We start from the raw sequence: 14,370 nt of genomic DNA, 5'->3' as shown, positions 1-14,370 counted from the left end.
TATAACTGTACTGGTCTGTTACGCCCCTGTCCAGGGGGTCAGGGTGCAACATACAAAGATAAATTAGCATGTTCCCTCTCCGATCCCCAAACCAAAATCCAGGACCGAGATGTTCCAACAGAATGATATTTATTTTAAACGAAAGAAAGTGTCAAACAAAACATGACACTACAACTCAGGGCGAACCAAGGCCAACATAATAAACAAAATAAGCCATTTCCCACAGAAAGTGCTAGCTAGCCTGATAGAAATAAACAAACCAAAAGACAGTCGCTAACCCTAACTCCCTAATGTGAAAACAAGAGAAAACAATCAAAAGAAAATGGCTGTTCACCCCTACAGATTTAATACGAATTACAAAATATACAATTTAAAAACAAAACCACGGCACAAAACCTAAGAATTCAAAAATGCTAAATAAGGTTTGGAAACCAAGAACAGCAAACAGGTGCTGCTGCCAGAAAGAGCCTCGCTAGCTGTTGGGAACCGTACTTTTAAAACTCCAGGAAGTGTAGGATGGACCAATCAGCTTCCTGTACTGCCCCTCAATCCGGCCAATCAGGCAGGGCACCTATAAGAACGAGAAAATAAAAACAACACATATGGCCAGGACCGTAACATGGTCTACTAGTAATGAAGCACGATGGTTGAAAAACCAATAAAGTAGCAAAACAGCAATGAAAGAACAAAATTTGATGAAAATATAGAACAATTTCTATGAATAAATAGGCAGTAACACCAGCTTGTGCTGCCCGTAAACCCAAGCAAAAAAGCTTACAGCACCTGGTATTCCCAGGCGGTCTTCCTACCAAGTACTAACCAGGCCCGGCTCTATTTGGCTGCCGAGATCGGACGAGATCGGGCGCTTAGAGAGCGGTGTGGCCGTAAGCTGCATTTGACATCATCAACAGCTCTTAAAAACGCTGGAGAAGCAGAATGCATGACACTTGCTAAGAAGAAGATAAATGTGGCAAAGTACAAAGTACTATAACTGTACTGGTCTGTTACGCCCCTGTCCAGGGGGTCAGGGTGCAACATACAAAGATAAATTAGCATGTTCCCTCTCCGATCCCCAAACCAAACTCCAGTATCGAGATGTTCCAACAGAATGATATTTATTTTAAAAGAAAGAAAGTGTCAAACAAAACATGACACTACAACTCAGGGCGAACCAAGGCCAACATAATAAACAAAATAAGCCATTTCCCACAGAAAGTGCTAGCTAGCCTGATAGAAATAAACAAACCAAAAGACAGTCGCTAACCCTAACTCCCTAATGTGAAAACAAGAGAAAACAATAAAAAGAAAATGGCTGTTCACCCCTACAGATTTAATACGAATTACAAAATATACAATTTATAAACAAAACCACGGCACAAAACCTAAGAATTCAAAAATGCTAAATAAGGTTTGGAAACCAAGAACAGCAAACAGGTGCTGCTGCCAGAAAGAGCCTCGCTAGCTGTTGGGAACCGTACTTTTAAAACTCCAGGAAGTGTAGGATGGACCAATCAGCTTCCTGTACTGCCCCCCAATCCGGCCAATCAGGCAGGGCACCTATAAGAACAACAAAATAAAAACAACACATATGGCCAGGACCGTAACATGGTCTACTAGTAATGAAGCACGATGGTTGAAAAACCAATAAAGTAGCAAAACAGCAATGAAAGAACAAAATTTGATGAAAATAAAGAACAATTTCTATGAATAAATAGGCAGTAACACCAGCTTGTGCTGCCCGTAAACCCAAGCAAAAAAGCTTACAGCACCTGGTATTCCCAGGCGGTCTTCCTACCAAGTACAAACCAGGCCCGGCTCTATTTGGCTGCCGAGATCGGACGAGATCGGGCGCTTAGAGAGCGGTGTGGCCGTAAGCTGCATTTGACATCATCAACAGCTCTTAAAAACGCTGGAGAAGCAGAATGCATGACACTTGCTAAGAAGAAGATAAATGTGGCAAAGTACAAAGTACTATAACTGTACTGGTCTGTTACGCCCCTGTCCAGGGGGTCAGGGTGCAACATACAAAGATAAATTAGCATGTTCCCTCTCCGATCCCCAAACCAAAATCCAGGACCGAGATGTTCCAACAGAATGATATTTATTTTAAACGAAAGAAAGTGTCAAACAAAACATGACACTACAACTCAGGGCGAACCAAGGCCAACATAATAAACAAAATAAGCCATTTCCCACAGAAAGTGCTAGCTAGCCTGATAGAAATAAACAAACCAAAAGACAGTCGCTAACCCTAACTCCCTAATGTGAAAACAAGAGAAAACAATCAAAAGAAAATGGCTGTTCACCCCTACAGATTTAATACGAATTACAAAATATACAATTTATAAACAAAACCACGGCACAAAACCTAACAATTCAAAAATGCTAAATAAGGTTTGGAAACCAAGAACAGCAAACAGGTGTTACTGCCAGAAAGAGCCTCGCTAGCTGTTGGGAACCGTACTTTTAAAACTCCAGGAAGTGTAGGATGGACCAATCAGCTTCCTGTACTGCCCCTCAATCCGGCCAATCAGGCAGGGCACCTATAAGAACGAGAAAATAAAAACAACACATATGGCCAGGACCGTAACATGGTCTACTAGTAATGTAGCACGATGGTTGAAAAACCAATAAAGTAGCAAAACAGCAATGAAAGAACAAAATTTGATGAAAATATAGAACAATTTCTATGAATAAATAGGCAGTAACACCAGCTTGTGCTGCCCGTAAACCCAAGCAAAAAAGCTTACAACACCTGGTATTCCCAGGCGGTCTTCCTACCAAGTACTAACCAGGCCCGGCTCTATTTGGCTGCCGAGATCGGACGAGATTGGGCGCTTAGAGAGCGGTGTGGCCGTAAGCTGCATTTGACATCATCAACAGCTCTTAAAAACACTGGAGAAGCAGAATGCATGACACTTGCTAAGAAGAAGACAAATGTGGCAAAGTACAAAGTACTATAACTGTACTGGTCTGTTACGCCCCTGTCCAGGGGGTCAGGGTGCAACATACAAAGATAAATTAGCATGTTCCCTCTCCGATCCCCAAACCAAAATCCAGGATCGAGATGTTCCAACAGAATGATATTTATTTTAAACGAAAGAAAGTGTCAAACAAAACATGACACTACAACTCAGGGCGAACCAAGGCCAACATAATAAACAAAATAAGCCATTTCCCACAGAAAGTGCTAGCTAACCTGATAGAAATAAACAAACCAAAAGACAGTCGCTAACCCTAACTCCCTAATGTGAAAACAGTCCAAAGAAAATGGCTGTTCACCCCTACAGATTTAATACTATTTACAAAATATACAATTTATAAACAAAACCACGGCACAAAACCTAACAATTCAAAAATGCTAAATAAGGTTTGGAAACCAAGAACAGCAAACAGGTGCTGCTGCCAGAAAGAGCCTCGCTAGCTGTTGGGAACCGTACTTTTAAAACTCCAGGAAGTGTAGGATGGACCAATCAGCTTCCTGTACTGCCCCTCAATCCGGCCAATCAGGCAGGGCACCTATAAGAACAACATATCAAAAACAACACATATGGCCAGGACCGTAACATGGTCTACTAGTAATGAAGCACGATGGTTGACAAACCAATAAAGTAGCAAAACAGTAATGAAAGAACAAAATTTGATGAAAATATAGAACAATTTCTATGAATAAATAGGCAGTAACACCAGCTTGTGCTGCCCGTAAACCCAAGCAAAAAAGCTTACAGCACCTGGTATTCCCACGCGGTCTTCCTACCAAGTACTAACCAGGCCCGGCTCTATTTGGCTGCCGAGATCGGACGAGATCGGGCGCTTAGAGAGCGGTGTGGCCGTAAGCTGCATTTGACATCATCAACAGCTCTTAAAAACGCTGGAGAAGCAGAATGCATGACACTTGCTAAGAAGAAGATAAATGTGGCAAAGTAGAAAGTACTATAACTGTACTGGTCTGTTACGCCCCTGTCCAGGGGGTCAGGGTGCAACATACAAAGATAAATTAGCATGTTCCCTCTCCGATCCCCAAACCAAAATCCAGGATCGAGATGTTCCAACAGAATGATATTTATTTTAAACGAAAGAAAGTGTCAAACAAAACATGACACTACAACTCAGGGCGAACCAAGGCCAACATAATAAACAAAATAAGCCATTTCCCACAGAAAGTGCTAGCTAGCCTGATAGAAATAAACAAACCAAAACACAGTCGCTAACCCTAACTCCCTAATGTGAAAACAAGAGAAAACAATCAAAAGAAAATGGCTGTTCACCCCTACAGATTTAATACTATTTACAAAATATACAATTTATAAACAAAACCACGGCATAAAACCTAACAATTCAAAAATGCTAAATAAAGTTTGGAAACCAAGAACAGCAAACAGGTGCTGCTGCCAGAAAGAGCCTCGCTAGCTGTTGGGAACCGTACTTTTGAAACTCCAGGAAGTGTAGGATGGACCAATCAGCTTCCTGTACTGCCCCCCAATCCGGCCAATCAGGCAGGGCACCTATAAGAACAAGAAAATAAAAACAACACATATGGCCAGGACCGTAACATGGTCTACTAGTAATGAAGCACGATGGTTGAAAAACCAATAAAGTAGCAAAACAGCAATGAAAGAACAAAATTTGATGAAAATATAGAACAATTTCTATGAATAAATAGGCAGTAACACCAGCTTGTGCTGCCTGTAAACCCAAGCAAAAAAGCTTACAGCACCTGGTATTCCCACGCGGTCTTCCTACCAAGTACTAACCAGGCCCGGCTCTATTTGGCTGCCGAGATCGGACGAGATCGGGCGCTTAGAGAGCGGTGTGGCCGTAAGCTGCATTTGACATCATCAACAGCTCTTAAAAACGTTGGAGAAGCAGAATGCATGAAACTTGCTAAAAAGAAGATAAATGTGGCAAAGTACAAAGTACTATAACTGCACTGGTCTGTTACGCCCCTGTCCAGGGGGTCAGGGTGCAACATACAAAGATAAATTAGCATGTTCCCTCTCCGATCCCCAAACCAAAATCCAGGATCGAGATGTTCCAACAGAATGATATTTATTTTAAACGAAAGAAAGTGTCAAACAAAACATGACACTACAACTCAGGGCGAACCAAGGCCAACATAATAAACAAAATAAGCCATTTCCCACAGAAAGTGCTAGCTAGCCTGATAGAAATAAACAAACCAAAAGACAGTCGCTAACCCTAACTCCCTAATGTGAAAACAAGAAAAAACAATCAAAAGAAAATGGCTGTTCACCCCTACAGATTTAATACTATTTACAAAATATACAATTTATAAACAAAACCACGGCACAAAACCTAACAATTCAAAAATGCTAAATAAGGTTTGGAAACCAAGAACAGCAAACAGGTGCTGCTGCCAGAAAGAGCCTCGCTAGCTGTTGGGAACCGTACTTTTAAAACTCCAGGAAGTGTAGGATGGACCAATCAGCTTCCTGTACTGCCCCTCAATCCGGCCAATCAGGCAGGGCACCTATAAGAACGAGAAAATAAAAACAACACATATGGCCAGGACCGTAACATGGTCTACTAGTAATGAAGCACGATGGTTGAAAAACCAATAAAGTAGCAAAACAGCAATGAAAGAACAAAATTTGATGAAAATATAGAACAATTTCTATGAATAAATAGGCAGTAACACCAGCTTGTGCTGCCTGTAAACCCAAGCAAAAAAGCTTACAACACCTGGTATTCCCAGGCGGTCTTCCTACCAAGTACTAACCAGGCCCGGCTCTATTTGGCTGCCGAGATCGGACGAGATTGGGCGCTTAGAGAGCGGTGTGGCCGTAAGCTGCATTTGACATCATCAACAGCTCTTAAAAACACTGGAGAACCAGAATGCATGACACTTGCTAAGAAGAAGACAAATGTGGCAAAGTACAAAGTATTATAACTGTACTGGTCTGTTACGCCCCTGTCCAGGGGGTCAGGGTGCAACATACAAAGATAAATTAGCATGTTCCCTCTCCGATCCCCAAACCAAAATCCAGGATCGAGATGTTCCAACAGAATGATATTTATTTTAAACGAAAGAAAGTGTCAAACAAAACATGACACTACAACTCAGGGCGAACCAAGGCCAACATAATAAACAAAATAAGCCATTTCCCACAGAAAGTGCTAGCTAGCCTGATAGAAATAAACAAACCAAAAGACAGTCGCTAACCCTAACTCCCTAATGTGAAAACAGTCCAAAGAAAATGGCTGTTCACCCCTACAGATTTAATACTATTTACAAAATATACAATTTATAAACAAAACCACGGCACAAAACCTAACAATTCAAAAATGCTAAATAAGGTTTGGAAACCAAGAACAGCAAACAGGTGCTGCTGCCAGAAAGAGCCTCGCTAGCTGTTGGGAACCGTACTTTTAAAACTCCAGGAAGTGTAGGATGGACCAATCAGCTTCCTGTACTGCCCCTCAATCCGGCCAATCAGGCAGGGCACCTATAAGAACAACATATCAAAAACAACACATATGGCCAGGACCGTAACATGGTCTACTAGTAATGAAGCACGATGGTTGACAAACCAATAAAGTAGCAAAACAGTAATGAAAGAACAAAATTTGATGAAAATATAGAACAATTTCTATGAATAAATAGGCAGTAACACCAGCTTGTGCTGCCCGTAAACCCAAGCAAAAAAGCTTACAGCACCTGGTATTCCCACGCGGTCTTCCTACCAAGTACTAACCAGGCCCGGCTCTATTTGGCTGCCGAGATCGGACGAGATCGGGCGCTTAGAGAGCGGTGTGGCCGTAAGCTGCATTTGACATCATCAACAGCTCTTAAAAACGTTGGAGAAGCAGAATGCATGAAACTTGCTAAGACGAAGATAAATGTGGCAAAGTACAAAGTCCTATAACTGTACTGGTCTGTTACGCCCCTGTCCAGGGGGTCAGGGTGCAACATACAAAGATAAATTAGCATGTTCCCTCTCCGATCCCCAAACCAAAATCCAGGATCGAGATGTTCCAACAGAATGATATTTATTTTAAACGAAAGAAAGTGTCAAACAAAACATGACACTACAACTCAGGGCGAACCAAGGCCAACATAATAAACAAAATAAGCCATTTCCCACAGAAAGTGCTAGCTAGCCTGATAGAAATAAACAAACCAAAAGACAGTCGCTAACCCTAACTCCCTAATGTGAAAACAAGAGAAAACAATCAAAAGAAAATGGCTGTTCACCCCTACAGATTTAATACGAATTACAAAATATACAATTTATAAACAAAACCACGGCACAAAACCTAAGAATTCAAAAATGCTAAATAAGGTTTGGAAACCAAGAACAGCAAACAGGTGCTGCTGCCAGAAAGAGCCTCGCTAGCTGTTGGGAACCGTACTTTTAAAACTCCAGGAAGTGTAGGATGGACCAATCAGCTTCCTGTACTGCCCCTCAATCCGGCCAATCAGGCAGGGCACCTATAAGAACGAGAAAATAAAAACAACACATATGGCCAGGACCGTAACATGGTCTACTAGTAATGAAGCACGATGGTTGACAAACCAATAAAGTAGCAAAACAGCAATGAAAGAACAAAATTTGATGAAAATATAGAATAATTTCTATGAATAAATAGGCAGTAACACCAGCTTGTGCTGCCCGTAAACCCAAGCAAAAAAGCTTACAGCACCTGGTATTCCCACGCGGTCTTCCTACCAAGTACTAACCAGGCCCGGCTCTATTTGGCTGCCGAGATCGGACGAGATCGGGCGCTTAGAGAGCGGTGTGGCCGTAAGCTGCATTTGACATCATCAACAGCTCTTAAAAACGCTGGAGAAGCAGAATGCATGACACTTGCTAAGAAGAAGATAAATGTGGCAAAGTACAAAGTACTATAACTGTACTGGTCTGTTACGCCCCTGTCCAGGGGGTCAGGGTGCAACATACAAAGATAAATTAGCATGTTCCCTCTCCGATCCCCAAACCAAAATCCAGGATCGAGATGTTCCAACAGAATGATATTCATTTTAAACGAAAGAAAGTGTCAAACAAAACATGACACTACAACTCAGGGCGAACCAAGGCCAACATAATAAACAAAATAAGCCATTTCCCACAGAAAGTGCTAGCTAGCCTGATAGAAATAAACAAACCAAAAGACAGTCGCTAACCCTAACTCCCAAATGTGAAAACAATCCAAAGAAAATGGCAGTTCACCCCTACAGATTTAATACTATTTACAAAATATACAATTTATAAACAAAACCACGGCATAAAACCTAACAATTCAAAAATGCTAAATAAAGTTTGGAAACCAAGAACAGCAAACAGGTGCTGCTGCCAGAAAGAGCCTCGCTAGCTGTTGGGAACCGTACTTTTAAAACTCCAGGAAGTGTAGGATGGACCAATCAGCTTCCTGTACTGCCCCCCAATCCGGCCAATCAGGCAGGGCACCTATAAGAACAACAAAATAAAAACAACACATATGGCCAGGACCGTAACATGGTCTACTAGTAATGAAGCACGATGGTTGACAAACCAATAAAGTAGCAAAACAGCAATGAAAGAACAAAATTTGATGAAAATATAGAACAATTTCTATGAATAAATAGGCAGTAACACCAGCTTGTGCTGCCCGTAAACCCAAGCAAAAAAGCTTACAGCACCTGGTATTCCCAGGCGGTCTTCCTACCAAGTACTAACCAGGCCCGGCTCTATTTGGCTGCCGAGATCGGACGAGATCGGGCGCTTAGAGAGCGGTGTGGCCGTAAGCTGCATTTGACATCATCAACAGCTCTTAAAAACGCTGGAGAAGCAGAATGCATGACACTTGCTAAGAAGAAGATAAATGTGGCAAAGTACAAAGTACTATAACTGTACTGGTCTGTTACGCCCCTGTCCAGGGGGTCAGGGTGCAACATACAAAGATAAATTAGCATGTTCCCTCTCCGATCCCAAAACCAAAATCCAGGACCGAGATGTTCCAACAGAATGATATTTATTTTAAACGAAAGAAAGTGTCAAACAAAACATGACAATACAACTCAGGGCGAACCAAGGCCAACATAATAAACAAAATAAGCCATTTCCCACAGAAAGTGCTAGCTAGCCTGATAGAAATAAACAAACCAAAAGACAGTCGCTAACCCTAACTCCCTAATGTGAAAACAAGAGAAAACAATCAAAAGAAAATGGCTGTTCACCCCTACAGATTTAATACGAATTACAAAATATACAATTTATAAACAAAACCACGGCACAAAACCTAACAATTCAAAAATGCTAAATAAGGTTTGGAAACCAAGAACAGCAAACAGGTGCTGCTGCCAGAAAGAGCCTCGCTAGCTGTTGGGAACCGTACTTTTAAAACTCCAGGAAGTGTAGGATGGACCAATCAGCTTCCTGTACTGCCCCTCAATCCGGCCAATCAGGCAGGGCACCTATAAGAACGAGAAAATAAAAACAACACATATGGCCAGGACCGTAACATGGTCTACTAGTAATGAAGCACGATGGTTGAAAAACCAATAAAGTAGCAAAACAGCAATGAAAGAACAAAATTTGATGAAAATATAGAACAATTTCTATGAATAAATAGGCAGTAACACCAGCTTGTGCTGCCTGTAAACCCAAGCAAAAAAGCTTACAACACCTGGTATTCCCAGGCGGTCTTCCTACCAAGTACTAACCAGGCCCGGCTCTATTTGGCTGCCGAGATCGGACGAGATTGGGCGCTTAGAGAGCGGTGTGGCCGTAAGCTGCATTTGACATCATCAACAGCTCTTAAAAACACTGGAGAACCAGAATGCATGACACTTGCTAAGAAGAAGACAAATGTGGCAAAGTACAAAGTATTATAACTGTACTGGTCTGTTACGCCCCTGTCCAGGGGGTCAGGGTGCAACATACAAAGATAAATTAGCATGTTCCCTCTCCGATCCCCAAACCAAAATCCAGGATCGAGATGTTCCAACAGAATGATATTTATTTTAAACGAAAGAAAGTGTCAAACAAAACATGACACTACAACTCAGGGCGAACCAAGGCCAACATAATAAACAAAATAAGCCATTTCCCACAGAAAGTGCTAGCTAGCCTGATAGAAATAAACAAACCAAAAGACAGTCGCTAACCCTAACTCCCTAATGTGAAAACAGTCCAAAGAAAATGGCTGTTCACCCCTACAGATTTAATACTATTTACAAAATATACAATTTATAAACAAAACCACGGCACAAAACCTAACAATTCAAAAATGCTAAATAAGGTTTGGAAACCAAGAACAGCAAACAGGTGCTGCTGCCAGAAAGAGCCTCGCTAGCTGTTGGGAACCGTACTTTTAAAACTCCAGGAAGTGTAGGATGGACCAATCAGCTTCCTGTACTGCCCCTCAATCCGGCCAATCAGGCAGGGCACCTATAAGAACAACATATCAAAAACAACACATATGGCCAGGACCGTAACATGGTCTACTAGTAATGAAGCACGATGGTTGACAAACCAATAAAGTAGCAAAACAGTAATGAAAGAACAAAATTTGATGAAAATATAGAACAATTTCTATGAATAAATAGGCAGTAACACCAGCTTGTGCTGCCCGTAAACCCAAGCAAAAAAGCTTACAGCACCTGGTATTCCCACGCGGTCTTCCTACCAAGTACTAACCAGGCCCGGCTCTATTTGGCTGCCGAGATCGGACGAGATCGGGCGCTTAGAGAGCGGTGTGGCCGTAAGCTGCATTTGACATCATCAACAGCTCTTAAAAACGTTGGAGAAGCAGAATGCATGAAACTTGCTAAGACGAAGATAAATGTGGCAAAGTACAAAGTACTATAACTGTACTGGTCTGTTACGCCCCTGTCCAGGGGGTCAGGGTGCAACATACAAAGATAAATTAGCATGTTCCCTCTCCGATCCCCAAACCAAAATCCAGGATCGAGATGTTCCAACAGAATGATATTTATTTTAAACGAAAGAAAGTGTCAAACAAAACATGACACTACAACTCAGGGCGAACCAAGGCCAACATAATAAACAAAATAAGCCATTTCCCACAGAAAGTGCTAGCTAGCCTGATAGAAATAAACAAACCAAAAGACAGTCGCTAACCCTAACTCCCTAATGTGAAAACAAGAGAAAACAATCAAAAGAAAATGGCTGTTCACCCCTACAGATTTAATACGAATTACAAAATATACAATTTATAAACAAAACCACGGCACAAAACCTAAGAATTCAAAAATGCTAAATAAGGTTTGGAAACCAAGAACAGCAAACAGGTGCTGCTGCCAGAAAGAGCCTCGCTAGCTGTTGGGAACCGTACTTTTAAAACTCCAGGAAGTGTAGGATGGACCAATCAGCTTCCTGTACTGCCCCTCAATCCGGCCAATCAGGCAGGGCACCTATAAGAACGAGAAAATAAAAACAACACATATGGCCAGGACCGTAACATGGTCTACTAGTAATGAAGCACGATGGTTGACAAACCAATAAAGTAGCAAAACAGCAATGAAAGAACAAAATTTGATGAAAATATAGAATAATTTCTATGAATAAATAGGCAGTAACACCAGCTTGTGCTGCCCGTAAACCCAAGCAAAAAAGCTTACAGCACCTGGTATTCCCACGCGGTCTTCCTACCAAGTACTAACCAGGCCCGGCTCTATTTGGCTGCCGAGATCGGACGAGATCGGGCGCTTAGAGAGCGGTGTGGCCGTAAGCTGCATTTGACATCATCAACAGCTCTTAAAAACGCTGGAGAAGCAGAATGCATGACACTTGCTAAGAAGAAGATAAATGTGGCAAAGTACAAAGTACTATAACTGTACTGGTCTGTTACGCCCCTGTCCAGGGGGTCAGGGTGCAACATACAAAGATAAATTAGCATGTTCCCTCTCCGATCCCCAAACCAAAATCCAGGATCGAGATGTTCCAACAGAATGATATTCATTTTAAACGAAAGAAAGTGTCAAACAAAACATGACACTACAACTCAGGGCGAACCAAGGCCAACATAATAAACAAAATAAGCCATTTCCCACAGAAAGTGCTAGCTAGCCTGATAGAAATAAACAAACCAAAAGACAGTCGCTAACCCTAACTCCCTAATGTGAAAACAATCCAAAGAAAATGGCAGTTCACCCCTACAGATTTAATACTATTTACAAAATATACAATTTATAAACAAAACCACGGCATAAAACCTAACAATTCAAAAATGCTAAATAAAGTTTGGAAACCAAGAACAGCAAACAGGTGCTGCTGCCAGAAAGAGCCTCGCTAGCTGTTGGGAACCGTACTTTTAAAACTCCAGGAAGTGTAGGATGGACCAATCAGCTTCCTGTACTGCCCCCCAATCCGGCCAATCAGGCAGGGCACCTATAAGAACAACAAAATAAAAACAACACATATGGCCAGGACCGTAACATGGTCTACTAGTAATGAAGCACGATGGTTGACAAACCAATAAAGTAGCAAAACAGCAATGAAAGAACAAAATTTGATGAAAATATAGAACAATTTCTATGAATAAATAGGCAGTAACACCAGCTTGTGCTGCCCGTAAACCCAAGCAAAAAAGCTTACAGCACCTGGTATTCCCAGGCGGTCTTCCTACCAAGTACTAACCAGGCCCGGCTCTATTTGGCTGCCGAGATCGGACGAGATCGGGCGCTTAGAGAGCTGTGTGGCCGTAAGCTGCATAAAAACGTTGGAGAAGCAGAATGCATGAAACTTGCTAAGAAGAAGATAAATGTGGCAAAGTACAAAGTACTATAACTGTACTGGTCTGTTACGCCCCTGTCCAGGGGGTCAGGGTGCAACATACAAAGATAAATTAGCATGTTCCCTCTCCGATCCCCAAACCAAAATCCAGGATCGAGATGTTCCAACAGAATGATATTTATTTTAAACGAAAGAAAGTGTCAAACAAAACATGACACTACAACTCAGGGCGAACCAAGGCCAACATAATAAACAAAATAAGCCATTTCCCACAGAAAGTGCTAGCTAGCCTGATAGAAATAAACAAACCAAAAGACAGTCGCTAACCCTAACTCCCTAATGTGAAAACAAGAGAAAACAATCAAAAGAAAATGGCTGTTCACCCCTACAGATTTAATACGAATTACAAAATATACAATTTATAAACAAAACCACGGCACAAAACCTAACAATTCAAAAATGCTAAATAAGGTTTGGAAACCAAGAACAGCAAACAGGTGCTGCTGCCAGAAAGAGCCTCGCTAGCTGTTGGGAACCGTACTTTTAAAACTCCAGGAAGTGTAGGATGGACCAATCAGCTTCCTGTACTGCCCCTCAATCCGGCCAATCAGGCAGGGCACCTATAAGAATGAGAAAATAAAAACAACACATATGGCCAGGACCGTAACATGGTCTACTAGTAATGAAGCACGATGGTTGACAAACCAATAAAGTAGCAAAACAGCAATGAAAGAACAAAATTTGATGAAAATATAGAACAATTTCTATGAATAAATAGGCAGTAACACCAGCTTGTGCTGCCCGTAAACCCAAGCAAAAAAGCTTACAGCACCTGGTATTCCCAGGCGGTCTTCCTACCAAGTACTAACCAGGCCCGGCTCTATTTGGCTGCCGAGATCGGACGAGATCGGGCGCTTAGAGAGCGGTGTGGCCGTAAGCTGCATTTGACATCATCAACAGCTCTTAAAAACGCTGGAGAAGCAGAAGGCATGACACTTGCTAAGAAGAAGATAAATGTGGCAAAGTACAAAGTACTATAACTGTACTGGTCTGTTACGCCCCTGTCCAGGGGGTCAGGGTGCAACATACAAAGATAAATTAGCATGTTCCCTCTCCGATCCCCAAACCAAAATCCAGGATCGAGATGTTCCAACAGAATGATATTCATTTTAAACGAAAGAAAGTGTCAAACAAAACATGACACTACAACTCAGGGCGAACCAAGGCCAAAATAATAAACAAAATAAGCCATTTCCCACAGAAAGTGCTAGCTAGCCTGATAGAAATAAACAAACCAAAAGACAGTCGCTAACCCTAACTCCCAAATGTGAAAACAATCCAAAGAAAATGGCAGTTCACCCCTACAGATTTAATACTATTTCCAAAATATACAATTTATAAACAAAACGACGGCATAAAACCTAACAATTCAAAAATGCTAAATAAAGTTTGGAAACCAAGAACAGCAAACAGGTGCTGCTGCCAGAAAGAGCCTCGCTAGCTGTTGGGAACCGTACTTTTAAAACTCCAGGAAGTGTAGGATGGACCAATCAGCTTCCTGTACTGCCCCCCAATCCGGCCAATCAGGCAGGGCACCTATAAGAACAACAAAATAAAAACAACACATATGGCCAGGACCGTAACATGGTCTACTAGTAATGAAGCACGATGG

The 14,370-nt window shown here is 41.8% G+C and overlaps 14 pseudogenes; all 14 read right to left on the bottom strand.

Annotated features, from left to right (window-relative positions):
• Window positions 1-771: 771 nt before the first annotated feature.
• Window positions 772-890, bottom strand: LOC137109780 (5S ribosomal RNA; annotated as a pseudogene).
• Window positions 891-1,757: 867 nt separating this feature from the next.
• Window positions 1,758-1,876, bottom strand: LOC137109722 (5S ribosomal RNA; annotated as a pseudogene).
• Window positions 1,877-2,743: 867 nt separating this feature from the next.
• On the bottom strand, window positions 2,744-2,862 carry LOC137109837 (5S ribosomal RNA; annotated as a pseudogene).
• Window positions 2,863-3,719: 857 nt separating this feature from the next.
• Window positions 3,720-3,838, bottom strand: LOC137109634 (5S ribosomal RNA; annotated as a pseudogene).
• An 867-nt stretch (window positions 3,839-4,705) lies between these two features.
• On the bottom strand, window positions 4,706-4,824 carry LOC137109633 (5S ribosomal RNA; annotated as a pseudogene).
• An 867-nt stretch (window positions 4,825-5,691) lies between these two features.
• LOC137109836 (5S ribosomal RNA) lies at window positions 5,692-5,810 on the bottom strand (annotated as a pseudogene).
• Window positions 5,811-6,667: 857 nt separating this feature from the next.
• LOC137109632 (5S ribosomal RNA) lies at window positions 6,668-6,786 on the bottom strand (annotated as a pseudogene).
• An 867-nt stretch (window positions 6,787-7,653) lies between these two features.
• Window positions 7,654-7,772, bottom strand: LOC137109631 (5S ribosomal RNA; annotated as a pseudogene).
• Window positions 7,773-8,629: 857 nt separating this feature from the next.
• Window positions 8,630-8,748, bottom strand: LOC137109768 (5S ribosomal RNA; annotated as a pseudogene).
• Window positions 8,749-9,615: 867 nt separating this feature from the next.
• Window positions 9,616-9,734, bottom strand: LOC137109834 (5S ribosomal RNA; annotated as a pseudogene).
• Window positions 9,735-10,591: 857 nt separating this feature from the next.
• LOC137109630 (5S ribosomal RNA) lies at window positions 10,592-10,710 on the bottom strand (annotated as a pseudogene).
• An 867-nt stretch (window positions 10,711-11,577) lies between these two features.
• On the bottom strand, window positions 11,578-11,696 carry LOC137109628 (5S ribosomal RNA; annotated as a pseudogene).
• Window positions 11,697-12,553: 857 nt separating this feature from the next.
• Window positions 12,554-12,672, bottom strand: LOC137109820 (5S ribosomal RNA; annotated as a pseudogene).
• Window positions 12,673-13,518: 846 nt separating this feature from the next.
• Window positions 13,519-13,637, bottom strand: LOC137109756 (5S ribosomal RNA; annotated as a pseudogene).
• Window positions 13,638-14,370: the final 733 nt, after the last annotated feature.

Source organism: Channa argus, unplaced genomic scaffold (genome assembly GCF_033026475.1).
Source record: "Channa argus isolate prfri unplaced genomic scaffold, Channa argus male v1.0 Contig004, whole genome shotgun sequence".
NCBI classification, from domain to species: Eukaryota; Metazoa; Chordata; class Actinopteri; order Anabantiformes; family Channidae; genus Channa; species Channa argus.
Note: the sequence above shows the minus strand (reverse complement) of the source record. Positions and strands in the feature narration are given on the sequence as shown.